The 27,132-nt window shown below is 36.5% G+C and overlaps 1 protein-coding gene across 8 annotated transcripts in view; it reads left to right on the top strand.

The window, feature by feature from the left end:
* The window catches only part of FOXP2 (forkhead box P2), a 298,530-nt gene that overhangs the window by 39,231 nt on the left and 232,167 nt on the right, over positions 1-27,132 (top strand). Inside the window, exon 2 of one of the 8 annotated variants that reach the window (XM_053716714.1) lies at positions 17,140-17,209. The exons of the other annotated variants lie outside the window; for them this stretch is intronic. The gene's annotated coding sequence lies outside the window, so the exon portion shown is untranslated. The remainder of the gene's footprint in view (positions 1-17,139; positions 17,210-27,132) is intronic. 8 annotated transcript variants of the gene reach the window in all.

The following is a 27,132-nucleotide window of genomic DNA, read 5'->3' as shown; positions in this document are numbered from 1 at the left end:
TACCCCTACTAAAGATCTAGAGGAAGAAGATTCCGACGAAGCTACTGACTCACCAACATGAGACTAATGCTAATATAAGCAGCTGTGAGTCTCTCAGGACTAAATCTCAAGATGTAAGGTCTATCCCATTGAATTGGGACAAGGCCTACATAGTATTGTTTTTCTGTGTCAGACTCATTATTATTGGGTTTTGTGTTCAAGTAGTTTTATTAACCAGTTCTAGGTTATAATGTTCATAAGTTAAGTCCCTGAGGCATAACTCGCTAAGGTGAGGTACAGCCCCCTTCCCAGCTCCCCGCTCCCCTCAGCTAAGTCCTGCCCCTACGAGGCTCCTACGCTACAATTTTAGATAAGAGTCATTACTGGCCCCTCTCACCCTTAATTACCAATCTACCTCAAAAGGGACCTCAGGGATTTATACCCTCTAACCCTCACTAGAACATTGGATCATACTGTTCAATGTCATCTGTTACACAAATAATATATACTCTTAGGATATGTTCAATACCCCCCCTCACCCAGACCCCCCCTTTTGTCTCCCCCCTCCTCCCCCTCCCTCTCCCACGCTCATGTTAAGCACCTGATCAGGTAGAATAAGATGTAACACTTATATGATAAGTCATGCATAAGTCTTTATCTCTAACATTTATTTATGTTTTATTTATGTTTCAATTTTGGTCACTAATCCTTCGGTCACTTCTTTATGGTGAGTTGGTTCAGAAAGTTGTTGTTGATTTTGTGAAGCCTGAAGAATCAATGTATGTTTTGCTAAACCTCTTTTCTGTCATTCATGAAGGCGTGATTACAACTCCTCTACTGAGGCTGAGCTCGGCCTGGTCCATGAAACCCCTCCTCCAATCCAGAGAGACCACGATCCTCCTCTCACAGACTCACAGGTACTTTTCTAAAGCAGTCCTCCCCGACACTACAACATGCCCATAAAAATAATATCACATAACGTCAGAGGGCTTAATTCTGACATCAAAAGGAAAAAAGCAATCATGGAATACAAGGCACTGGGGGCTAAGATAATAATGTTGCAGGAAACACATTTCACATCAGCTTATACGCCCACTTACTGGGATAAGGCATACCCCACGCAATTTCATGCTATAGGCCCAAAAAAAAAATGCGGAGTTTCCATTTTAATTCACTCATCCCTTAATTTCCAAGAAGAATCGGTAATAAGAGACAAAGAAGGGAGATATCTAATAATACAAGGCTCGATACAAAACACCCCACTCCTATTAGTTAACGTGTATGCCCCCAATGAATCACAGGCTAACTTTATCTCTAAACTAAGCAAGCACCTAACCCTATGGAAAAGATATAAAACTATAGTAGGAGGTGATTTCAATATCACTATGAATGACAAAATCGACAGATCCACACAAGCACACACATCTCACAACACACCCACAAAACCGAGTAGAATCTTATTAGACTTTACATTAGATCACAACCTAATAGATTGCTGGCGAGCCCGGAATAGGGATGCTAGAGACTACACATACTATTCTCCTATGCACTCCTCACAGTCAAGAATAGACTATATCTTAGTAAGTCAAATTTTAGTACCATTGCTTAACGACGCGTCAATCACAAACTGCTCCTGGTCCGACCACTCCATAATGGAAATCACTCTAGCAGGATTGATTAATCCACATAGGACTAAATCTTGGACCCTAAATGCATCCCTGCTCAGGGAAGGGCCGGAACTAGAAAAGTTAAAACAGCAAATAGTTGAATTTATTACCATTAACAATAATTCCACACAAAACCCTACCCTTGAATGGGGAGCATTGAAGGCTTACACACGAGGCTTACTCATGGCCGAATCTAGAAGACAAAATAAGCTCAGAGAAACTAAAACACTAGAATTAAAAGCAGAAACTAACAGGCTGAGATCACAACTCGGGCTTAATCCCTCCCGATCTTTAGTCAATCAGCTTAAAGCCAAAAATGCAGAACTAGACTCACTTCTAAACAAAGAGGCAGCTAGATCAATAAAAATAGTGGACACCCAATATTACATCTACGGCAATAAGCCGGACCGAATGCTAGCTAACAAACTGAAAGATATAGTGAAAACCACGACAGTCCCACAGATACAAGCCCCAAATAACAAGACCACCAATGACCCTCAAGACATAGCAAACTTGTTCGCAGACTACTATGGTAAACTATATAACTTATCAACAACACATACAGAGAGAAACAGAGCCCTCGATCTATTATCTTTTCTTGGAGATAGCACTCTACCAACCATCACCACTGACGAGCTTGACTCCCTAAATAAACCCATAACCCCAGAAGAGATAATACTCAATATAAAGAACCTCAAGCGTTCCAAAGCCCCAGGACCCGATGGCTTTCCTGCCATATTCTACAAAATATTACACCCTATCTTAGTACCCCAACTAGTTAAAGTTTTTAATGCTATGATGCAAGGTAAGGAAATCCCCAGAGAGATGTTGATGGCTCGAATCACAGTGATCCCAAAACCGGGTAAAAACAAGCAACATTGCCAAAACTACAGGCCCATCTCCCTTATCAATCAGGACATTAAACTATTTACCAAAATTTTAGCAAACCGATTCAACCCACTTCTTACTAAATTTATCCACCCAGACCAAGTAGGTTTTATCACGCAAAGAGAAGCCCCAGATAACACGAGGAAAATTATCAATTTGATTAATATAGCCACGATTGAAAGAGTGCCTTCTCTGTTTCTCTCGTTGGATGCAGAGAAGGCATTCGATAGAATTAACTGGGACTATATGTTTGCGGTTCTAGAAAAAGTAGGCATCACAGGTCCTTTCTACGATGCCATCAAAACATTATACTCACACCCAACAGCTTATGTCAAATTGTCAGGCTACCAATCGAATCCCATACATGTTAATAATGGAACCAGACAAGGCTGCCCACTGTCCCCGCTTTTATTCGCCTTAAGCATAGAACCACTAGCTATCAAGATAAGGGAAAACCAGGATATTTCTGGTATACAGGTAGGCCAAACAGAACATAAGATCTCCCTATTTGCCGACGACATAATCCTGACATTGACTAAACCCTTACTCTCCCTCCCTCCAGTTTATAAATTAATACAACAATTTGGATCCCTTTCGGGATATAAAATAAATGACGAGAAATGCGAAGCCCTTGGAGTCGGTATCCCAAACCACACTAAAAAATTAATGGAACTTAACTTTTCATTTAAATGGCCAAAGAAGTCCATTAAATATTTAGGAATCAACTTATCTAATAACATATACTCTCTATACCACCTAAACTACCTTCCTATGTTTAAAAACATTAGAGCTTTAATTACAAAATGGATGAAACTCAAAATCTCATTCTATGGAAGAATTATCTCGACTAAGATGTCCTTATTACCTAAGTTACTCTACTTATTCCGCTCCCTACCCATATCCCTCCCCTTATCAGACCTGCAAAAACTCCAGAAGGACATCTTAAAATTTGTGTGGCAGGGTAAAAGAGCAAGAATCAATAAGAAACTTATGTGTACTACTAAGGGAGATGGGGGGATAGGTCTCCCAAATCTAATATCGTATTATTATTCGGCCCGCACTGCCCAAACCCTACACTGGTTCAATATCAACAATAATTCACAATGGGTAAATATTGAATCAAGTGTTATGAACACCATTCCATTATCTAACCTCTTATGGACACCTGACACCACATCGACTACCAAAAGATGCGAATATATCACAATCCAACACACCCTACACATTTGGAAAACATTAAACTCTAAATTCCCCTTACTCAATAGGAGATCTATGATCACCCCTTTGATAACTAATAATACCTCTTTTGATAAAACCACTCAGCAAAAATGGCGTAATAGAGGACTCTATAGAATTGCAGATATATATAAAGAAGGTAGGATGATTACATATGAACAATATCAGGCTCTAGATCACGAAGACAAGAATATTTGGTATCACTACCTACAATTAAAATCTAGAGCACAGCAGGTCTTGGGGGGAGAGAGGGTCCCAACAAATACCACACTAGAGAAGCTCTGCCTAACGGATCATCAAATCAGAGGGGGCATATCCACCTTGTACACTCTATTCAACAGCGAACGTCAAGACAGTAAACCACCTATAATGCTAAAATGGGAAAATGACACAGGGAAAACTTGGTCAGTTAAGACGTGGAGAGAGACCTTAGCTAATGGCTTATTTTTCTCGCAAAACGCGACCCTTAGGGAAAATTTCCTTAAGGTAGCTTTCAGATGGTACCTATTCCCAACTAGATCAGGAAATGGAGGAGACCCATCATCCAACCTCTGTTACAGAGGCTGTGGCAAACTTGGGACATACCCACATATGTGGTGGGAATGCAGAAGCGTTAGAGAAACCTGGAACCATACATCTGCTCTCCTGAGCGATATCTTCCAAAAACCAATCATCTTGACTATGGAACAGGCTTTACTCCACTTTCCGATCCCTGGCATATCTAAGTATAATAATAAGTTAGCTAGGTGGATATGTACAATTGTTAGACTAGGCATAGCCCAATTTTGGAAAGAAACTCCCCCTAGTTTTGAAAGGATAAAACAAAAGATGATATTCCATTTCGATATGGCGAGCTCCACAGCAGAATATCTTGATGACAAAAAACCATTCCTTCAACAATGGGAACCCTTCATACATTACTATGAAGCCATGAGGAGAGGGGGAGGGGCGGAAGTGGACCGGGCTGAACAAAGCATTTCAGAAACAACACCATTAACCCCCTTGGGGGTGTAGAGACACCTTTAGAATCTGTTAATTATATTACATGGGAATGTAGAGCTTTTTCAATGTACCGAATGACCTCTAAACGCTGAGATTTGTGACCAATGTTTATTGTTTATTGTTTATTGTATATATGAAAATTTTTGAATAAAATATTTTCAACATAAATTACTGGAAAGGGGGACAAAATAAATCATGAAAGTATAATGCTTTTTTTTTTCTATACATAAACATTTTAAATTGCAATCTCTCACTGTTTTGTGTCCCTTTAAGTGATAATGGTTGCCTGCCCCTGATTTAGATGAATCTTGCCCAGTGATACTTGTGACATATTTTAAATTCTTTATATGTAGATTGTTGTGTGGGAATTGCATGTTTGCCACCATGGAAAAAAAACTGCGTTGAAGGAAGTTCAGTGAGCCTTGTCGGATGCTAATGTTGTTGTCATTTGAGAAGTCAGGTAGAGCATGGAAATGGAATGAAAGAAAATTCTCCTATTTTTAAAGCTTAATTTTGCTTTATTTTGCTCACTCTATTTAGCTGCATGATTCCCTCTCCCTTAATGTACAAGCCCATTTACGACTGCAGGGGCTCAAAGGAATAATTCATTAAAGGGCAATTATTTTGAGTTGAGGTTGAAGTTTCCTCTGTATAGCTTGATAGCCTAAAAAAAATAGAGTACAAGTGAGTTGTTATATTTTGTACCTACTGAAATTTACTGTAACAAATTAGATTCCAAATGAGGAACTATGTACATTTTAATGCCTAAATGTTTGACTCTAGATGAAAGGTCTCTGTGTTTCATTTTGCTACGATAAATGACCTGCAATTATTATACATCTGTTCAGGGGCAGCTAAGAACCTTCGTAAAAAGATTTCTGTCTGTATAGAAAAGTGTGAAATCTGGAGTGCACTTTACATTGGGATGTTCTAATTCATTATAAGAAGATTACAAGTGAAAATAAATTGCAGCTGTTTAGCTGCAGCATAACACATACAGTTTTCCCATATCTTCATTATTATTTTATTTTTATTTTTTTTTAACCAAAAGTTATTTCCCATCAAAATGCATGACAATAACATTTTGGGTCCGATCATTCATTTCTCAAGCATTAGGGATAAAAGATATCCCTAGCCCAGGGCCGCCATCAGGGGGTGACAGGGGTGACTCCTGTCAGGGGCCCAATGGGCCAGGGGGCCCCATGAGGCAAGAACTTATATATATATATATATATAAATATATATATATATATATATAGATAGATAGATAGATAGATAGATAGATATATAATTTTGGCAGCCACCAGCGGGTACTACAGCAGAGTGCTAACTGAGCATGGGAAATGTTATCACAAGGAGTAAAGTATTAGCATTTGAGAGGAGTTCTGAGTGTGCACTAAACCACTATGCACAGTGTGAGACAGACTTGGCACTTTGTTTGTACTGTGTGTGCCTGAGTCAGAAGGCAGATCACTTTCATTTGCAGAGGAGGTAGGACTTACTTAGCAAATGTTTTTTTATTTCTTTGTGCAATTTCGGATTGTAACTTCAGTGTGGTAGTAGTTGTATGGTGGGTCCAGGGGTCCATAAAAACATTTTTTTTTAGCAGCAGTGTATTTATGATTATTTGACAATGCTGTATAAATTCTATATTTAAAACCATGCAGAGATGTTTCCTCCTCAATACACAAATGGTAGGTGACCTTTTGGCAGATTTGCACCTTTTTTATATATATATATATATATATATATATATATATATATATATATATATATATATATATATATATATATATATATATATATATATATATATATATATATATAAATTACATTCCAGTTTACTGCCCCTTTATGCAAATACTTTCCAGATGCAAGGAGGCATTTTATCTAAGATTTTTATATCTGCATAAAATGCTATACTCTCAGACTAAGATTGCTCGGTGTTTGAAATGAGACAGGTTAACAGCTGACTTAATTTTGAAATACATACCAACAAGCCTAAATCCTGCATTTAACCAGATCTGATGGTATGAGTACCACAGTTTATGGTTCCACCAAGACCATATAGAGTACAGCATTTTCAAAATCCATAAGTACAGCTGACAGATGGGAACATTTGTACACTATATTTGAAGTGGTGCGCTTGGTTGGGGAAAATGGGGAAAAAAACAAACAAACATATGTCAACCTTTTAAAAGTACGTTTCTTTATCTAGCCATCTACCCAGATCATTAATGTACAATTTTGAATTCACCGAATTATTTTTGTTTGCACATTTACAAATATGATTCTTTAAAAAGTGATCTCTTAATTTCTGCAATTTTTTTATCATGCATGTCACACACTAGCAAGAGGGGGCCCAATGCATGTCACACACTGTTGATTTAGGGGATGCAAGGTGTATAAATGTTTCTGTGGGTGTTTCTGTGGGTGTCTGTGTTTATGTCTTTGTGCTTTGGTTTGTGTCTCTGTGAGTGTGTATGTATTTTTTTTTCTGTGGTTCTCTCTGTGAGGGTGGGTGTGCATGTCTTTGTGCATTTTCTGTGGATGCCTGTGAGGGTGTGTGCATAGGTCTTTGAGCTTTTTCTATGGGTGTCTCTGTGAGGGTGTGTGTATATTTGTCTTTGTGTATTTTCTCTGGATGCCTCTGTGAGGGTGGGTGTGTATGTCTGTGTTTTCTGTGGATGTCTCTGTGAGAGTGTGTGCTTTCTGTGGGTGTCTCTGTGAGGGTGTGTGTATGTCTTTGTGTGTTTTCTGTGGATGTCTCAGTGAGGGTGTGTGTATGTATGTCTTTCTGTGCTTTATGTGGTTGTCTCTCTGTGTGTGTATGTCTTTGTGTGTTTTCTGTGGGTGTCTCTGTGTGTGTGTGTGTGTGTATGTCTTTGTGTGTTTTCTGAGGCTGTCTCTCTCTGTGTTTCCTTGGGTGTATGTGCAAGTTTGAGTTTGTGTGTGTGTGTCCATTGACTGTTCCTTTTTAGGACATTTTGACCTTACTACTGATTGTTCACATCTTTCTACAGACTTTGAGACTAACGAGACCTTTCCGGAAGTCACCAATCCACCATTTAACCTTTAAATTATTGTTTAGGCAGTTCAGGGCCCTTCTTTTCAGCCACTGCATGCTTTTGTCATCATTTAGTTTGCATCTTCCTTTACAAAAAGATAATGAGAACTCCATATTTTACTTTCTCCTTTTTTTACAAAACTGTAGTTTACCTCATTACTTTTCAGGTCAATGTAAACAAGTGCTGAGTGTCTGTTTGGGTGTCTGTGTCTGAGTGTGTTTCTTTGCATGTCTGCTAGAGTGTCTATATGCGAATCCTTATGTGTGAGTGTGTGTGTGTTTCAGTGTATGAGTGTGTCTGGGTGTGTGTATGTTACTACCTTTACAACATTTCCAAGTGTAAATAAACACTTAAGAATAAAGTGCATATACGTTTTAGTCACTTGGTCAAAATTGCACATGTCAAAGGAGGGGTGGGGGGGGGCTGATCAATGGTTAAGTCAGGGGCCCCAAAATTTCGAGAGGCGGCCCAGCCCTAGCCACATACACAGGCAGGCTATACCTAGGCACTCAAAGGGGTCCTACCTGCAAGCATCATGGAATAACTCAGTGTTCTGATTTCTGGCTAGTAACCGTATTCTTAAAATCTCACATATGTACAGTACAAAAGATCCATATCATCCAGCTGATTATTATGCATGTATACTCCAGCCAGCCCACTAAGATCCAACAATAACCTGCTCCTTGCATCTTCGACTATCACCTCTTCTCATGCTAGACTGCAGGACTTCTGTTGTGCAGCACCTACCCTCTGGAACATTCTCCCTCGTGCTGTCAGGCTTTCCACTAATCTTTCTTCCTTTAAATGCTCCCTGAAGACTTTTTTGTTTAGAGAAGCCTACCACCCAAATCAGTAATAAATGAATTCCACTTACCTAATATTTCCCTCATCTATGTCTGTATTAACTTCTTTTTCACCCTGCTGCGTTAGGTGGTTTGTCATATCTGATGGCATAAGAACGAGGCTCTCATTGGAGCCAATGGAAGCGTGCTCTCTTGAGCTAAAGGCTTATAGGCACTGTGAACGCAAAGTTGCATTCAGATTGTGCCAGATTGGAGCGGCAATATGGCGCTCGCGAAAGTGCAATATTGTTCTCCATTTGTAATCTAGCCCTATATAAATGCTAGATAGAATGATGCATTCAATTAATAGATTAGTCTAAAAATAACATGTAGTTGTATTTTTTAAAGGTTCATTAGCTGTTTAAATATTGACAAAATAGGTGTAAAGTTTTAGTGTCTATTAAACAATGGGAGCTGCCATGTTATAAGTTAGGTTACCTTCTCTGCTGCTGCCAATTAGGGACAGTGAATAGGTCGCTAGAGTGTAATGGCTTTGTGGAATATAACAGTGTTCTGCACTTCCATTACAAACAGGAACTTAAAAATTAACACTTTCAGAATGGAATTAAAAGAAAAGGGGTCAAAATAAATAATAAAATTATACTTTAGAGTTTATATATATATACAATTTTATTTTTAAGTTCTTTTGATTGCACAACAAGAATATATGGCCAACTGTCCTACTGTATTGTTGGAGTTTTATTTATGAAAATAGTTCCTCAGGTCTGATAACATGTGGCTTAACTTACTTGGTGAATAGCTGTTGTAGCACTCATTATCATACCCTGTCATCTATGCTGCAATGCTACCTTTCATTTGAAACTGTTAATACTGTGATTTGTAAAGTCTTTGAAATACTGATGGAAGTGTCAACTACTTTCTGTCTAGTTCATTTTTGATGCTATAGTAATATTACAATATTTTATGGTGACATCGCATAACAACACTTCAGATTACATCAATATTGTTTACTTTAATGTATTCTAAATATTGTAGTATGTGCACGGTTTGTGCTAACTCACATTATTAATATAATATCATTTATATAGTTAATGTGGAATTGATCAATTGTTCTTGACATGAATATTACATTTACTAACTTGTGTTTGACTTTTTAGTTATTTACTAGCAATTCATTTTAATTTTCCATTGTACATAAACTTAATGCGTATTAGTTATTAGTGCTGTGAAAAGGTTTACACTAAATCATAGGAGTTTTCTTACATTTAACAGGATAATTTTAGTTTAATAGAGCTTTGAAATATAAATATTCAAAGTGAACATATTTAAATGTGGGCTATGGGAAAACTTTTACTTTTTTATCAGTTTGTGCACAGTCATTTTATATGTACACTTTTTGAGGCACCAATTCCTACTGAGCATGTGCACATGTTCATAGTATATACTGGTCTGTGATTTGCTGATGCCTATCACATGATACAGGGGGTGGACAAATGAAATGAAAGTTTGAAATTTGTTAGAAAAAAAATCTACTGTGCTATTGAAATTCACAGTAAGTGATATTGCATTGTCTTTTTAGTATGCGTTTGTTGATTACCCAATTTAACTTTGTATAATGGCAGATTAAGCATGTGTACTTATACTAAAGTTTATAGATTTGAGTTCTATATACAGTCAAATCCAATATTATTAATAGCAATTAATATCATGTGATTTTAACTCAAATGTGATTTTGATTTTATTTTATTTTGAGGTGTAAATTTTATTATACGTGCACATATTATGCAATCCCCACCAATCCTTATTGTAAGTGAGTAGAATCAAGACATTTACCTGCTGTTTCCCAGAGCATAGTCTTATTGCCATTTGATTAGCACATAATACCTTGTTCTACTTGTCTTCAGCTATTTGCACTTGGGACACACCTTTGTTTACGTATTTTAATTTTCTCTATTCTACTTTTAACATTAGAAGATTCTAGCTCTTAATCAAACTTACAGTGTCCAAACTTACTGAGCCTGTCCTCCTCCCCGCCTCACCTATGTGCTTCGCGGCGAGGCCCCCCATCAAATCGATTAGGCCTCCAACAACTTTATAATCTCAGTTGCTCCTTAAACTAATGCAATACTCTGTTCTCCCATGTAATCTCTCTTTTATAAAAAAAAGTTCCCTATTACATTGTGACTGAATGCTAAAGCGGTTTTCCTGATTAAGAATAACTAGAATTGGTCATATTCTGAAAACAAGTTGTTGTATTGCAGGAATGTGTCAGGAATAGCCTGTTCCTTGGGGGAAAAACCTGTAACGAAAGAAATAAAAATCTTTCTAATCTATTTTTTTATTTAATTATTTTTGGGTTTTACTTTTCTTGTAAGGTTATATACATATCCGATTGCCATTTTAATTATAGTAAATAATATAACAATACATATATATTCTGGCTCCAATAAGTTATTTTTGATTTATTGGTGTAACCAGCTAGAAATTGTAGGAGTAGCAATATATATATATATATATATATATATATATATATATATATATATATATATATATATATATATATATATTATATGGGTTTCAAGACAGAGAAAAAAACCTGAACCAAGTATATCAGGATAAAAGACAGGGAATTCAGCACTCTTTTCAAAAAGTTTTTTATTTAGCTCATCAAAATAAAATGAGGGGTATCCCAAAAAAAAGGATAAACTTGTGTGGCCACAAGAGAGGACAATCTCAAGCATTTATTTAGCGAAACATATTGTTTCAAAAATACAGATACAATATGTCTATATACAATAGACCAAAAAAATGTACATACAACAGAAAAAATGAACACAAAGTAATAATACAAACCTGACCGGTCAGGGGTTAGCGTGAATACTTGAACTTAGTACATATACTGACATGGGATTTCAACAGGTATACCTATATTGCAGAAAATAGCTAAGTTTGCTGTCAATTATCATGTCAGACAGAGATATCTCATTGTGTGAACAGTGAAGTAACTATATTTCACATGGAGCCTTTGTCATACTACTACACCCTGCTGCGAACGGCACCTTCAAGTATAGGGTTAATTGCCGGGCAGGTATAAGAATGGGATCTAAGTAGATGCTGACATTGCGCCCAAAGAAATATGGTGTAACTATGGGCAGTACATATAAGGCATATTGTTATAGTATGCATACAAATAAATAGAGAGATATATTAGTGAGACACACTTATCAAGCTACTACACCCTGCTGCGTACGGCACCTTATTATATAAGGCTTAATGCCGTGCAGGTGTATTGATGGGATCTAAGTAGTTAATAGTGTATCTCATAATATGTACATTCGTCTGTTAGTAAGCAGGAAGCAAACAGTATAGGCGTAGGCATAGAATGTAGCTCAGCAGGAATAAGTAACAGGCAGATAGTAGCATATATTTCTGTTAGTTGCTAGACAGTCCCGTGCAAGCAGTCTTAAATGCATGAGGATGAAAAGTTCATGATAGAGATGGTAAGCATAAGTGCAAAGTAGGAGACTGCATGGTAGTTTTGCATAGTAATGATGTTATTTCGAGACTTGTAGTTTTACCCTTGCAACCGGGTAGCAATATCCAGTTCTTATATAGATGTGCCTATTTATCAGGCAAGAATTATAATGGCATACGACCTGTTTCCTGCACAGTCCCAGGACTATTAGATGGCAAGCAGTCCTTTGTGGATCCCCAAATCCATCTTACAGGAGATCCTTCATGAGCGTTAGTTTGCAGAGCTGCTAAGTTCAGTGGCGTTCACACAAACCACATGTTCCGTGTCGGCTTGTCCAATGCCGACGCGCGTTTCACCCGCTGGGTGTGTCGGGCTTCGTCAGGGCGTAATGACGTAGGGAGCATCTCCTCTCCCTTTTAAACTTAAGAAAATCCACGCCCCTATTGAAAAGCTATAGAGCTTCATAGTGCTAAACAGGATATTTAAAACTAACGGACTTACTATATATTATCCAAATTCTGGTAGTATTGAAAACATAGCAAGTCTGGTTCATAACGTAAGTGAAGAATTATATACAAAAAGAAATAAAAAATATATGTACAAAATGAGTTATAATTTGGTCATGCATATTGTAAGGTAAATATGAGAAAGTTACCAAATGAAATCTACGCTAATAGGAGCCCTACGTACAAAATACTCAGTTGAAAAAATATATTATATTGCCGTTCTATAAGACTTGTATAGAGATAGTACTTAATTGAGTATTTTGTTATATCACTGTATGGTACACGAATATCTGAGAACGAGAGTGGGATTAGGATGACATTTATGCCTTACAGAAAGCAGGCCATGTCTATCCTATCATTTAACCCATTAGGTATCTGGGTTTGTAGGATCGTAATCCACCTACATTCCTTCTGGAGGAGGACTTTGTCGTTGTCACCCCCTCTGTTATTGGTAATACCTCTGTCAATACCAATGTATGAGAGGGAGTCAGGGTTGCAGGCATGAATTTCTTCAAAGTGTTTTGCCACATTACTCTTGGGATTTTTATATTTAATGTCATCCCTATGTTCAGTTATCCTATCCTTTATGGCTCTCCTGGTCTTACCCACGTAAAAACGTGGGCAACTACAGGAGAGGAGGTAAATAACCCCTTCGGTACTGCATGTAATGTGGTGTTTTAATTTATACATTTTGCCTGTGTGGGTGGAAAACACTTTAGTTTTTGCCATGTATTTGCACGCCACACATCGCCCACAGGGATGATTTCCAGTGGACCTGTGTGTGGTAAGCCAATCTGTTTGTTTTCTGAGTGACGTATATTGACTTCTCACGAGTTTGTCTCTCAAATTGGGTGCTCTTCTGGCAGTGATTGTGGGGTAGTCTCCTACTTCTCTAGATACCCCTTCATCACTCGTTAGAACGTGCCAGTTTTTTTGCAGTATCTTTCTCAGGGTTTTCCAGTGACAATTATAGTCCGCTATTAGTCTGATTGGACCCTGTTTAGCTTTTTGCTTGGGTACAAGAAGTTGTTCTCGGTTCGAATTAGCTGCTTCATTTAGAGCTCTGTTAACAACTCTTTTTGAATACCCCCTATTTAAAAACCGTTGGTGCATCTCTTTGGCATGTTCATAGTATTTTGTTTTTGTGGAGCAGTTACGACGGAGTCTAAGGAATTGCCCCTTAGGTATCCCCTTCTTCAAATGGTCGGGATGATGTTGCAAGGGTAAAACTACAAGTCTCGAAATAACATCATTACTATGCAAAACTACCATGCAGTCTCCTACTTTGCACTTATGCTTACCATCTCTATCATGAACTTTTCATCCTCATGCATTTAAGACTGCTTGCACGGGACTGTCTAGCAACTAACAGAAATATATGCTACTATCTGCCTGTTACTTATTCCTGCTGAGCTACATTCTATGCCTACGCCTATACTGTTTGCTTCCTGCTTACTAACAGACGAATGTACATATTATGAGATACACTATTAACTACTTAGATCCCATCAATACACCTGCACGGCATTAAGCCTTATATAATAAGGTGCCGTACGCAGCAGGGTGTAGTAGCTTGATAAGTGTGTCTCACTAATATATCTCTCTATTTATTTGTATGCATACTATAACAATATGCCTTATATGTACTGCCCATAGTTACACCATATTTCTTTGGGCGCAATGTCAGCATCTACTTAGATCCCATTCTTATACCTGCCCGGCAATTAACCCTATACTTGAAGGTGCCGTTCGCAGCAGGGTGTAGTAGTATGACAAAGGCTCCATGTGAAATATAGTTACTTCACTGTTCACACAATGAGATATCTCTGTCTGACATGATAATTGACAGCAAACTTAGCTATTTTCTGCAATATAGGTATACCTGTTGAAATCCCATGTCAGTATATGTACTAAGTTCAAGTATTCACGCTAACCCCTGACCGGTCAGGTTTGTATTATTACTTTGTGTTCATTTTTTCTGTTGTATGTACATTTTCTTGGTCTATTGTATATAGACATATTGTATCTGTATTTTTGAAACAATATGTTTCGCTAAATAAATGCTTGAGATTGTCCTCTCTTGTGGCCACACAAGTTTATCCTTTTTTTTGGGATACCCCTCATTTTATTTTGATGAGCTAAATAAAAAACTTTTTGAAAAGAGTGCTGAATTCCCTGTCTTTTATCCTGATATACTTGGTTCAGGTTTTTTTCTCTGTCTTGAAACCCATATAATTTATTCTAAGGGTCTGCACCACATTTAAGTCATATTGAGGCCATACCGGTATTTGTCCATGAACTGGTGGGTCACTACTTATTAGCTCCTAGCAGTTGCGTCCCCTCCGTCATTTCCCCTATATATATATATATATATATATATATAAAATATTTCGAAGTTATAAAATTTATAAAAAATATTTAGAAATAATTTCTCACAAATGACTCATCAGTCTAGCTTTGTATTAGCATTACAAGCTATAAACAATAAATGTAATTTCTAACAAAGCTTTTAATTTTGAATTTTAATAAAATGAGGACTTTCAGGTGTAGATTTTAGATAACAACATACTGCTTAACCCCTTCCTGCAGGTACTTATTTGTTACATTGGAGCAAAGTTACGATGTAAACAAATAAGTAAACAATTTAAATTATGCGATCGTTCATGTGATCTTGTGATTTCAATGATGGGATTGGGTCGGGGGGAGTGTCTATGATGCGATCCCAGTTAAGAAGCCATTATGGCTTCAGAACAGCCGAACAGATAGGACGTTCCATGCCATCCTAATGGCGCCCAGCGTGGTTGTCCTAACGGTGCAATGTCCTAACGGTGGAAAGGGGTTAATATCATTTTGTATGATTCTGCACTTTGAGGTTCTCAGATTGTTACATTATTTACTAATTTAACTGTACATTAGAGTAAAATAAAGGAAAAAGAATATTCTACCTTGCAATGTCATTTAAAGGACTATAAGACAGTATCTCCAGTGCACATAATTTCCAAATACAAAATAATGCCTCATATAATTCATTTCAGACAAGCATTGTACTCATGTCATTCATATGTATAATGTAAAGGGTGATTAAACATCTGAATAAAGCTACAGTAGGATGGTTATTACTAATTATGCTATTGTTTTTTTTTTAACTTCTGTACCTCCAGCTCTCTTTAAATCTGTTCTCTTATTTGAACTCATTGCAGAAGTCATTTGGTAAAGCTCTGCATCTTGGTACACATATATTATTGCATTCTGTGACAGAAACAGTGCACTTTCACAGATCAGTAATTTCCCTGGCTTTTTGTCACCTGTACCTTGCACTTTGGATTAGCTTGCAGCAGAGTTACAGTTTTGCAGTTTGTTTGTTTTTTTACACAGTTTAAAAGTTGCCTAGCAAATATAAAAAAAGCTCTAATTAATAATATAGCTCCTGCTCTGTATTGTACATGCAGATTGTCTCTAACCAGCACATGGAAGGGTTACAATTAGAGAATAGACTTGCAGAGAGCTGCAGGCACTTAATAAACTATAGCATGTTGAGTAGTAACCAGGCTACTGTAGTTGTACCCTGCAGGTTAATTTCCCTTTAACATTAATGAGAAAGTAAGGTGAAAATTAAACATTCATGGTTTAGACAGAACATGCAGTTTAAAAAACGATGTCGGGCTCAGGAGAGTGCGCTTGTCTTTAGAACTCTATGGCAGCAGTGTTTGCAACAAATTTTATAGGCATCTTATACATTGTTGCAAACTCTGCTGCTATAGAGCGCTAAGGACACATGCATGACCCTGAGGTCCTATGAACCTATTTGATAATAGAAGTAAATTGTAACATTTTATAATATTGCATACTCTATCTGAATCATGAAAGTTAAAATTTAATTTTAAAAACAAAAATAAAACGTTTTTAAGGTTTAAACGTCATTGACTTAATCGCTCCAGCAAAACGTTTATTTTTTTCATCTGTATATAACAAAGGTCACAATAATCAATTCAATATGATAGCTTTAGTAAAAGCACAAAAATAAGAGGATAAGCATAGATGATGAAAATGTCAGTTTTTCCACTGCCCCAAGAGAGGAATATGTGCTGCTGACACTGACCAAGCAACAGTACACAAAGTGGTATTCTGCAGTACAGTGCTTTATTTTTGTTGAATGCTTTAATTGTTTTTTTTTTTTTTAAAAAAAGACCCTTCAATTTGATGTCACTGACACAATAGGGAACATATGGTTTAGTTGGTAAAAAGTTCTCTTCTTGCTCTATAAATCCTTTTTCTGCTAGTACAGGTGTTATCTGCAGGCAGGTGTGGTCGAGCAGGTCCTTGTGACACCACCTTACTCTGTAATTGCCCATTTGTGCTTCTAGTGTATCTATTGCAACATGACCTCTGCGCTGCTACAGTATGAGAGATTCTTTTTTCTCTTTTGTTTTTTTTTCTTTTTCTTTCTGTAGTTATAAGACTTTTTGCTAACAATATTTGATGTACATTGTTGATTTTTGTGTTGTTGCTTGACAGATTCAGTGTGTGTGGAAGTAAACCGAAAGATTTGGGACATCGCTTGACCTCCCCCTGTTTCTGTTACTAGGTAAACCCCTTAAGTTCTGAGAGAGCTTATGAAAATAATCCAAACATATATTTTGATAACAACTAACGTTTTCTTTTATTATAAAATCTTTGAGTAGTTGTTTGTGTATGTTTTCATGCCATGTTAATTTAACAAACATTATGTGCTCTTAGAGAACTGTCTTGAGAAAAGAGACAGTAAATAAAACCACCTCTTACATTTTTTTACATTTCTGTTCTTTTCCCCAAAATGTATGTTTACAAGCAGTGAGCAAAAGTGTTACATTAATTAAACATATGGTCCTGCTTTCCTTTTACTTAAAGGCTGATGTCTATAAAAAGTAAGTCTTAAGAGTAAGTAAAATATGGCGGCACCCACTACTTTATAGAAATTTAATTTAATGGAATTTAGAGAAACAAATTCAAATCTTAAATTGTGTACTATATATATATATATATATATATATATATATATATATATATATATATATATATATATATATATATATATATATATATATATATAGTTCTCCAATGGATTCAGCACTCCAAATTGCCCAGTAATTGTACAAACGGCCAGAGTGTACTTGAAGCAAATTATACATAAAGAAGATTCAGTCAGGCACTCTCCGGTCATTATTATATAAATATATAAAAAAAATTGCAAACATGATTAGTTGATACTTTTATAAATAATAATAATAATAATATGAAGAAGTGTTTACATGCATAACTTTAAATTATACTAAATAAAGTAAATAATAAAAAAAGAACTTTATTCCCTGTATTTTATTTGTTTATTAAATAATAATTTATGTTTTTTTGTTTGTGAGTATGTGTATGTTAAAACATTTTTTTATTAGCATTCTATGTATGGTTTATTTTTTAATATGGGACATTATGCTCTCATAGTAATTACTCTAATCGCAGATGACTAAATCCCCATCGTAAGTAAACATTAAACATCTTTGAGCTGATCTTCCCCACCACAATTAAACCCTAACACGGACCCTGTCCTAGTGGAACACCCCCATAACATCTAACAAATCCTAGACTTGATGACCCGGCCAAATAAAGCTGTAAAAGATCCCCACTACAGAAAGCCCCTAAATAACCACCCTCAAAAAAATTAATTAAAAAATAAATTTAAAAAAAAATCTATCTGTTACATTTCCTTACCTGAAATCAAGTTGTAGAATATTTACTCTTCAGCCTCTGCTGGCCAACAGCAACAGTTACTCTTCTTTAATCTTCATCTTCTTCTTCTATTTAAAAGAAAAAAAAAATTCAATGCCGGATTAAGTAGTCAGGATTGTGGATGGACAGGCACATGTCAAGGTTAATCTTTCCAACTATTCTGATCTGATGATGCATATTCCGGTCAGTTTTGATGTCTGAATACTGTGCCTTATGGTTTTGCTATAAATAATTGTTATGTATGTTGTAGATGGAAGTTTTCATTTAAGATCAGATAGTTGGTCAGAAATGAGTGGTCTTCGTGGAATTCTGTTTGTGCATTTTTTTTATTTTGTTCTTGTAGAATGAATTTGTTTCAGTATTCTCAGGGTATGAATTCTTATGAAATTTCTATTAATCTGCCTGATCTTGTTGTTGTATATGCATGTGAGGGTCACCTTCTGACTCCTGACTTAAAGTACTCTGCAGAGTCCCATCTGTGTACTTGCTTTTTTTTTTAATAACTTTATTGTTTTAGCAATCTAACTGGTTTCCTTTGTTAAATTTTAAAAAATTGTATAGTAGTTGCTTTTTTTCTGTATAGGATGGTGAGTTTTGTAATACTCTTGAAGCTATTTGAGGATTTGTTCAATTGGGAGTTGCATCCTGGAGGAGGAGTCCAGTAAAATTATTTTAGCTGGGTTGTATTATTTTGCTGTCTCACTGGACTCCATGTTTTCATAAAAAGATCAAATTAAAGAAAAGCCATGTTAGTTCTTGAAACTTGAACTTAAAAAGATTCAGCAAATTCAGCTTTTACAAACTTAAAGCAATTTATCATGATCAATTACCCTGCAATGTACTAGTATAATTAATACAGTATTATTGAAATAGAGACCAAAAAACTATTTATTGCTAATATGTTTTAAGTTTTGTCATACAACACATGCATTTTTTTTTCTTGCTGCCAGAGGAGTCTGTTTGTGAACATTTTTATTGTTCAAGCTATCGACATACATTCCATTCATAATTGTGATATATTAGAATTTATAATAACCTTAAATCAAGCAACAAATTGTCAATCACAGTTCACCCTAAGAACAGATGCTACTTGATTTGTAGCTTTTTCTTCTTCTGTTACTAATTATGATAACTAAAAAATTAGCGTTCTAATTTTAGATCCTCAGTTAGCCAGCTTTAGGTCAATAACTACTAAAACCAGTAATCTGTAGAGTTTTGGCTGTGTGCTGCATATACTTTAATAAATACAATTTTCAATTCCATGCCTTTTGCTTTTTTGCTGAAAAACAACTAAAGCAATAAGCTTATGAGCTGTTTCTAAACATTTACCTAAAAGATTGGCATTTATTTTTATCCTGATTCAGATATTGTAGGTTGTATGACTAGACAGGGAATAACCTTAGACTTGGCTCGAGTTTAAATTAGCATGCTTTGATGAGTTGACCATCTGTCCAAGAATCAAGACTTTTCAGTATCTCTCTTGCTACCATAACAATAAAAATGTAGATTAGTTTCCAATGTTTGAAAATAAATTTATGATGTTATATCTGTGTCCAAGGATACAATTTTTGCATAAGACATTCATATGGCAAATTACACTTGGCAAGGCATTAGTGGAGTCATCATTAACTATCATCCAACCGTAGATAATCTTTTTTGTGCTTTCCTAAAGTATATTTGTTTAACAGCAGGATCCATTAAGTAAAACACTGAAATGAATCTTTGTGTTGTAAAGTTAAATTAAATTGCTATAGAATGCATAATTCTATCCGCAGTAGAAAATATTTAGATGCTCAACAAAGGAACTGGTGCAAATACCACTCAACAAATGTAAAATACTTGTACTGTACAATCATTTTAAATAAATTTTAAAGTTAAACTGGAAATGTTTGTTTGAATCCACTTAAATACCAGATATAGTCCTAGTTTCTATATTTGTATTTCTTAATTCCTTATATTTTGTCCAAATAATTGTTTACAATGTGTTCAATGTTTAAATAATAAAAATGATAAAAAAAATTAAAAGAACATTAAAGCCCAAACTATTATAAGGGTTTTCCTTTCCTTTGTTATTTAACTCTGAGATAGGCACTGAATTTGATCTCAGAACTTTCTAAGCATCTGATTGGTCTGTCATTTATGTGTGCTGCTGTGAGTAATTTTACTGGAAACCTAAATTGGGTATGCTTGTTACAGCTTTTGTTTATTTTATTGTGTCCTATTTACATACTGCATTTTTTTCCATTTAATATTTGAAGACACTCAAAGAATTATACACTTTGTCATTGTCCACTGTTTATATGCATGTATTAAGATGTTTTTTTTTCCTAATGGAAAGTTAGGATAAAGATGCTTAAATTAATATTGAATCTCATGTTATCGGCTATTACATTTTATAATTGTTTAAACAAATTCCCAAATATCTCGCAAATCTTTTTAAAATGTATGCATGGTTTGTTGCTCGCTTACATTTGAACAATTTCATTATTTTTTTTTCCAATCCATATTTTCTATGTCATGCTACAGTATAGGATTTCTATTACAATCGTTTGTACTTGAGTGCACCATAATTACTGCCAGCAATTTATCATATCATTAACTCCATGATAACTTAACTGTGGTATCTCATGTTGCTTTATAATACACACATCAAGCATTGTTTAGAAAAGCTTTTTAAATATTTCCTCCTGGTAATGTGATAATAGTTTCCTTTAGCATGTGTAATTTGTGAAAATTATGCTATGAGTTTAGTGAAAGTTGAATGGAAGTTGCTAGACTGTACAAGCTGAAGTAGTCTGAATTAATGTGATTACCTTTAACTAGATCTTGCATGACCATACAAACATAAAACTTAGTTATAATTGTTATGATTTATTTATAAAGCGCCAACAGATTCTGCAGCGCAGCGCAGTTGGATATTTATGTAATAGTAGAAAAAGTTACCATAAATTTCCTGCAGGCAAATATCACTGATAGTACAAGAAAAGTTATGCAGATGTTATTGTTGTTACTCATTTTTAGTCTTTAAAATATTATATAGATGTTTAATCTACAGGGTTCCACATTTTTCAAAGAAAACATGATGACTATAAACCTTCACATAATTAAATACACTGAAAGTGATGAGAATTGGATTGTGGAGACAAAAATTGATAGTAATTGCTTTTTGGTTTGTGGTCAGATCATAATTCAGGATGTAGAAGAGGTACCATGTGTTTGGAATAGCTATGAGATTTCTTTGGGATAAATGTAAAGTATCTATTAGCAAATATATCTTTAGAGAACATTTACAGATTTGAGAATTGGAGGCATATTTAAAGGCATCAAACTCTTCATAAAATGTTTACTAGTGCATAATTAAAATATTTGCAAATGCATTCATTGTTTATTTTGCCTGTTTTTCCTGCTATGTAAATTACAAATTGTAGTTGTCACTTCCCATCGAGGGATTGGAATACATTCTGTGGAATGCAGAACACTGACACTCTAACATGCTGCACTGTGATTGGTTGAGATCTTTATGCTTTTAGTTGGTCATATTAAAGGGCCAATAAAGTAAAAAATGTATGTGCTCTAATGTAATTTTAAGACTAGTGAATTTGCACCTCCATGTGTTTAACTCCCAAAAGTGGTTACACACATAGAATAAGTACTTCTCAGGACTCACAGGGCCCTGCTGGACCCAAGCAAAAACTAACACTGATCCACTCAGCAGTGCTAGTCGTATGACCCAGCTGTGTAACTAGCTCCACTGATTAAATCAGCGTCAGTTTCCATTCGGGGGCCAGCAGTTCCTTTGCAAGGGTTAAACACATAGAGATTCAGGGTTACTAGTATTAATGAACTAGAACATGTAATTTTTTGACTATAATGGTCTTTAAAGAAAGTAAAGAAAACATAAAGGGGTCAATTTATTAAAGTCTGGCGGGCATGATACACTGTAGAGTATCATGTCCGCCAGACATCGCTGAATGCGGACAGCATAAGCTGTCCGTATTCAGCATTGCACAAGCAGTTCTAGTGAATTGCTTGTGCAATACCGCCCCATGCAGATTCGTGGCCAATCGGCCGCTAGAAGGGGGTGTCAATCAGCCTGATCGTATAGGATCGGGCGGATTTCTGTACGCGGCCTCAGAGGTGGCGTATGAGTTAAGGAGCAGCGGTCTATAGACCGCTGCTTCTTAACTCCTGTTTCTGGCGAGCCTAAAGGCTTGCGCGGAAACAGGGTGAATTGGCCCAATTTGGCAAACAATAAATTGACCCCGAAGAGTCTTTTCAAGGGGCATGTTCCTAGACTGCAAAACAATGCATATTTTTCTAACAAATAACAATTCTAAATTATTTTAAAACATTTATTTTGTACTAGTCCTAAAGCCTGTGCACATGGGCCATTTCTTACAGTGCAGCAGTCCCATCCCTTGCTCTCTCTCTCCCCCTCTCTTTTGCTCTCTCTCCCCCCTCTCTTTTGCTCTGTCTCCCCCCTCTCTTTAGCTCTCTCTCTCTCCCCCTCTCTTTTGCTCTCTCTCTCCCTCCCCCTCTCTTTTGCTCTCACTCTCTCCCTCTCCCCTCTCTTTTGCTCTCTCTCTCCTCCCTCTCTTTTGCTCTCTCTCTTTCCCCCTCTCTTTTGCGCTCTCTCTCCCAACTCTCTTTTGCTCTCTCTCCCCCTGTCTTTTGCTCTCTCTCATCCTCTTTTTTGCTTTCTCTCTCTCTCCCCCTCTATTTTGCTCTCTCTCTCTCCCTCTCTCTTTTGCTCTCTGTCTCCCCCTCTCTTTTGCTCTCTGTCTCCCCCTCTCTTTTGCTCTCTTTCTCTCCCCCTCTCTTTTGCGCTCTCTCTCCCAACTCTCTTTTGCTCTCTCTCCCCCTGTCTTTTGCTCTCTCTCATCCTCTTTTTTGCTTTCTCTCTCTCTCCCCCTCTATTTTGCTCTCTCTCTCTCTCTCTCTCTCTCCCTCTCTCTTTTGCTCTCTGTCTCCCCCTCTCTTTTGCTCTCTGTCTCCCCCTCTCTTTTGCTCTCTTTCTCTCCCCCTCTCTTTTGCTCTCTCCCCCCTCTCTTTTGCTCTCTCTCCCCCTCTCTTTTGCTCTTTCTCCCCTCTCTCTTTTACTCTCTCTCTCTCCCCTCTTTTGCTCTCTCTATCTCCCATCTCTTTTGCTCTCTCTCTCTCTCTCTCTCTCTCTCTCTCTCTCTCCCTCTTTGGCTTTCTTTCTCTCTTCTCCATCTTTTTCTCTCTCTCCCCCTTTCTTTTGCTATGTCTCTCTTTCTCCCTCTCTTTTGCTCTCTCTGCCCCCTCTCTTTCTCTCTCTCTCTCTCTCTCTCTCCCCTTCTCTTTTGCTCTCTCTCTCTCCCACTCTCTTTTGCTCTCTCTGCCCCCTCTCTTTCTCTCTCTCTCTCTCTCTCTGCCCCCTCTCTTTGGCTTTCTCTCTGCCCCCTCTCTTTAGCTCTCTCTCTCTGCCCCCTCTCTTTGGCTCTCTCTCTTTTCCCCCTCTTTGGCTCTTTCTCTTCCCCCTCTTTGGCTCTCTCTCCCCGCTATTTGGCTCTCTCTCCACCACTTTTGTCTCTCTCTCTCGCAGCCACGGCCACTCCTGGCCATCCACGCCCCCACCACTGTGCCCCCCTGGCCACGCCCCAACACGGGGCTCCTGTAGGTCACACCCACCAGATCACACCGCCACCGCTGCACCCCGTCTGGCCACGCCCTCATTATGACCTACCATGTCACACCACCTCTGATGTCAGGATCCTAAACGCCAAGTGTGTTTGTTTTTGCACAGGCTCTACTGCACATGACAGCTTTGGACAAACACACTTGGCCTTTTATATTATAGGATGACAATTTTTTTTTGCAATCCAGTGAATCATTTATGATGCATAAATACAAACCTGCCTTTCATGTCCTTTTAAGAAAATGGATAAATAATTATATTCTAATTTACAAACATATTTAAAAATGCTTAACAATTATAAACTCACTGTCTTAAAGGCATATTAAACACTTTCAGATTGTAATATAAAATGTTTACTTTAATGTAGTAAAAAAATAAATAAGCTTTGCTATATACTTCAATTATTTATTTTGTAAGTGGAAGCGCAGAGCAGACTTCAGACTGACTGCTTCTATATTCCAGAGTCACTTGCTGCACACTCTAGTGACCCATTTATAACTGTCCCTAATTGACCTTGGCATAGAAGGAAACCTAGGTTACATCATGGCAGCACCCATTGTATTTATGAAAACAAATATACATATATATTTTTTCACTATTTAAAGTTAAAGTCAAGCCTAGTGTTTGTGAAATGCTAGGATTGACCATTGAAACAAATAAAGGGACTTTTATTATAAAATACTTCAAGCTGAAAGCTCCTTCATTTGTTTAAAGCATTGCATCACTGAGCTGCTCAGGCAACCCATGGCAGAACGCTATTTTGCTAAGAGGTGATGTTTCCACCCTGGCGCCACAGGGAGACAAGCCGGATTTCCCGCACAGCTATTGGCTAAGAGGTGAAAACATCAACTCTCAAGCAAAACCGCATTCTGCGCTAGGATTGGCTTTCATTTTAAACAACTAAAACAATTAAAAAATAAATAAATCTGCTTGTAATTCTCATACTAATCTTCACTGTGAATGCATCATTCTGTCTAGCATTTATTAAAGTGTTTAACATTGCTTAAATTGTAACATATTTCACAATAAACTATCGAAAGTTAAATAGACATGAAATGCAAAATGGTGATTTAGATCAGTTATGGACAATTTCTTAACACGTGGGAGCCACAGACTATTTTTTTAGAAGCCTTATGGGCCATATATAAATGTATAGTTTTAAATGCAAATAATAACGTATTTCCTAAATATGTTGTGAGAAAGATTTATGTAAAGTTGCAGGTTATCTTTTATTTGCAGTTCTCTTCAAAAAGATCTTTTGAAGTTTGACCGCCTTCTTTGCCCACCCACCAGAAGTCCCCAAAGTCCCCAAATTTTGCTAATTATCTGGCGCCACAAGAACTATTGTTGAGGGCTTCATTTGGCCAATGGGTTGCCAGAGTATAACATTTTAAAAACTTTCCAATTTACTTCTATAATAAAATAGGCTTATTTCTCTTGTTATACTTTGTTAAAGGAATAGCAATGCCCTACTGGGAGCTTTCTGAACACATCCAATAACAAGATGAATATTTCTGTAGCCACCAAATCACCAGATAATTCCAACTGTACATTGTTGCTCCTGAGCCTACCTAAGTATGCTTTTAAACAAACAATAGAAAGAAAAATAACCAAATTAGATAATAGAAGTACACTAGAAGTTTGTTTAAAATTGCATATTCTTTCCAAATCATGAAGGTTTTAATTTTCACTTTATTGCCCCATTAAATATTTTTTTTGTACTGAATATATCATTAAATTATTACTTTTAATTTAAAAAAAATAATATATATATATTTTTCCCAAATGATAACTCATGTTCAATAAAGAAAATAACGCAATGGGGCATATGTATCAAGCTCCGAATGGAGCTTGATGCCCCGTGTTTCTGGCGAGCCTACAGGCTCGCCAGAAACAGCAGTTATGAAGCAGCGGTCACAGAGACCGCTGCTCCATAACCTGTCCGGCTGCTCTGAGCAGGTGGATAGACATCGCCGGAAATCAACCCGATTGAGAACGATCGGGTTGATTGACACCCCCTGCTGGTGGCCTATTGGCCGCGAGTCTGCAGGGGGCGGCGTTGCACCAGCGTGCGTTGCACCAGCGAAGTCTAGCGGACCTGATCCGCACTGTCGGATCAGGTCCGCCAGACTTTAATAAATATGCCCCAATATATCTACATACTAAGAATTTAAAAATGTGTTCCTCCTAATGTATGTACAGAAACAGATACATGTTTAATAAGCATCTCACAGTGTGCAGTAGTGTTTGTATATAAAGAGCTGTTAAGAATATGCCGTATTGGTTTTAGATTTGCATAAATAAAGGAAACACTATATATTTTACAAATATCATTTCTTTTATTCTTTTGCAGTTATAGATGCATGTTGCTGATGTGAACAAGAGGTAACTGAATAAGCTGTAAAGTGATACATTTCTCTTGTTAGGAGAAATTATATTCACTAACTTGAGCTACTTCAGCATGAAATTGAAAAAGAATCATTTTGTCTTAATTTACATCCCTAATTTAATGGAAACGTGAACTAGTCTTAAAATGGATGCAACAACTGTTGCTTATGAGGCTAAAGGTGCATAATAAATCATTTCTATGTAAAGGATTTATATTTAATGTATTTTATGGGAAAAGAGGAAATATGGCACATGAAATTAGAAGATTATTTTTGGTCTAAGAATGCTAAAGATATGTCCATTATTTTGAGGCTATGAATAAACATATAGACATAATGAACACACCCTGATATACACTATTGCAGTATTTAATTTATCAAAGGAAGAATCCAAATGGGTGACATTCATTTTCAATTTATTGGCTCTCATAGCATCACAATTAAGTATTATTTTCAGTATATATATATATATATATATTATGTTTTATAAACCTGTCAGGAAAAAAACAATGGTAAAAGAATTGCTTCTAAATACTTACACACATTCCAATATTATTTTAGGTAGATGTCAAGATTTCCAAAGATAAATTTAAAAGACATTTTAACATTAAAACTTGTTTCTATAAAATTGTATTATTTGTGTACTATTATTTGTAATACATTCATCTTGCAGACAGGGATTTTTAAATTAAATAATTGTAT

This window comes from Bombina bombina, chromosome 6, assembly GCF_027579735.1.
Source record: "Bombina bombina isolate aBomBom1 chromosome 6, aBomBom1.pri, whole genome shotgun sequence".
NCBI lineage: Eukaryota > Metazoa > Chordata > Amphibia > Anura > Bombinatoridae > Bombina > Bombina bombina.
This window is presented reverse-complemented; position numbering and strand designations above follow the sequence as displayed.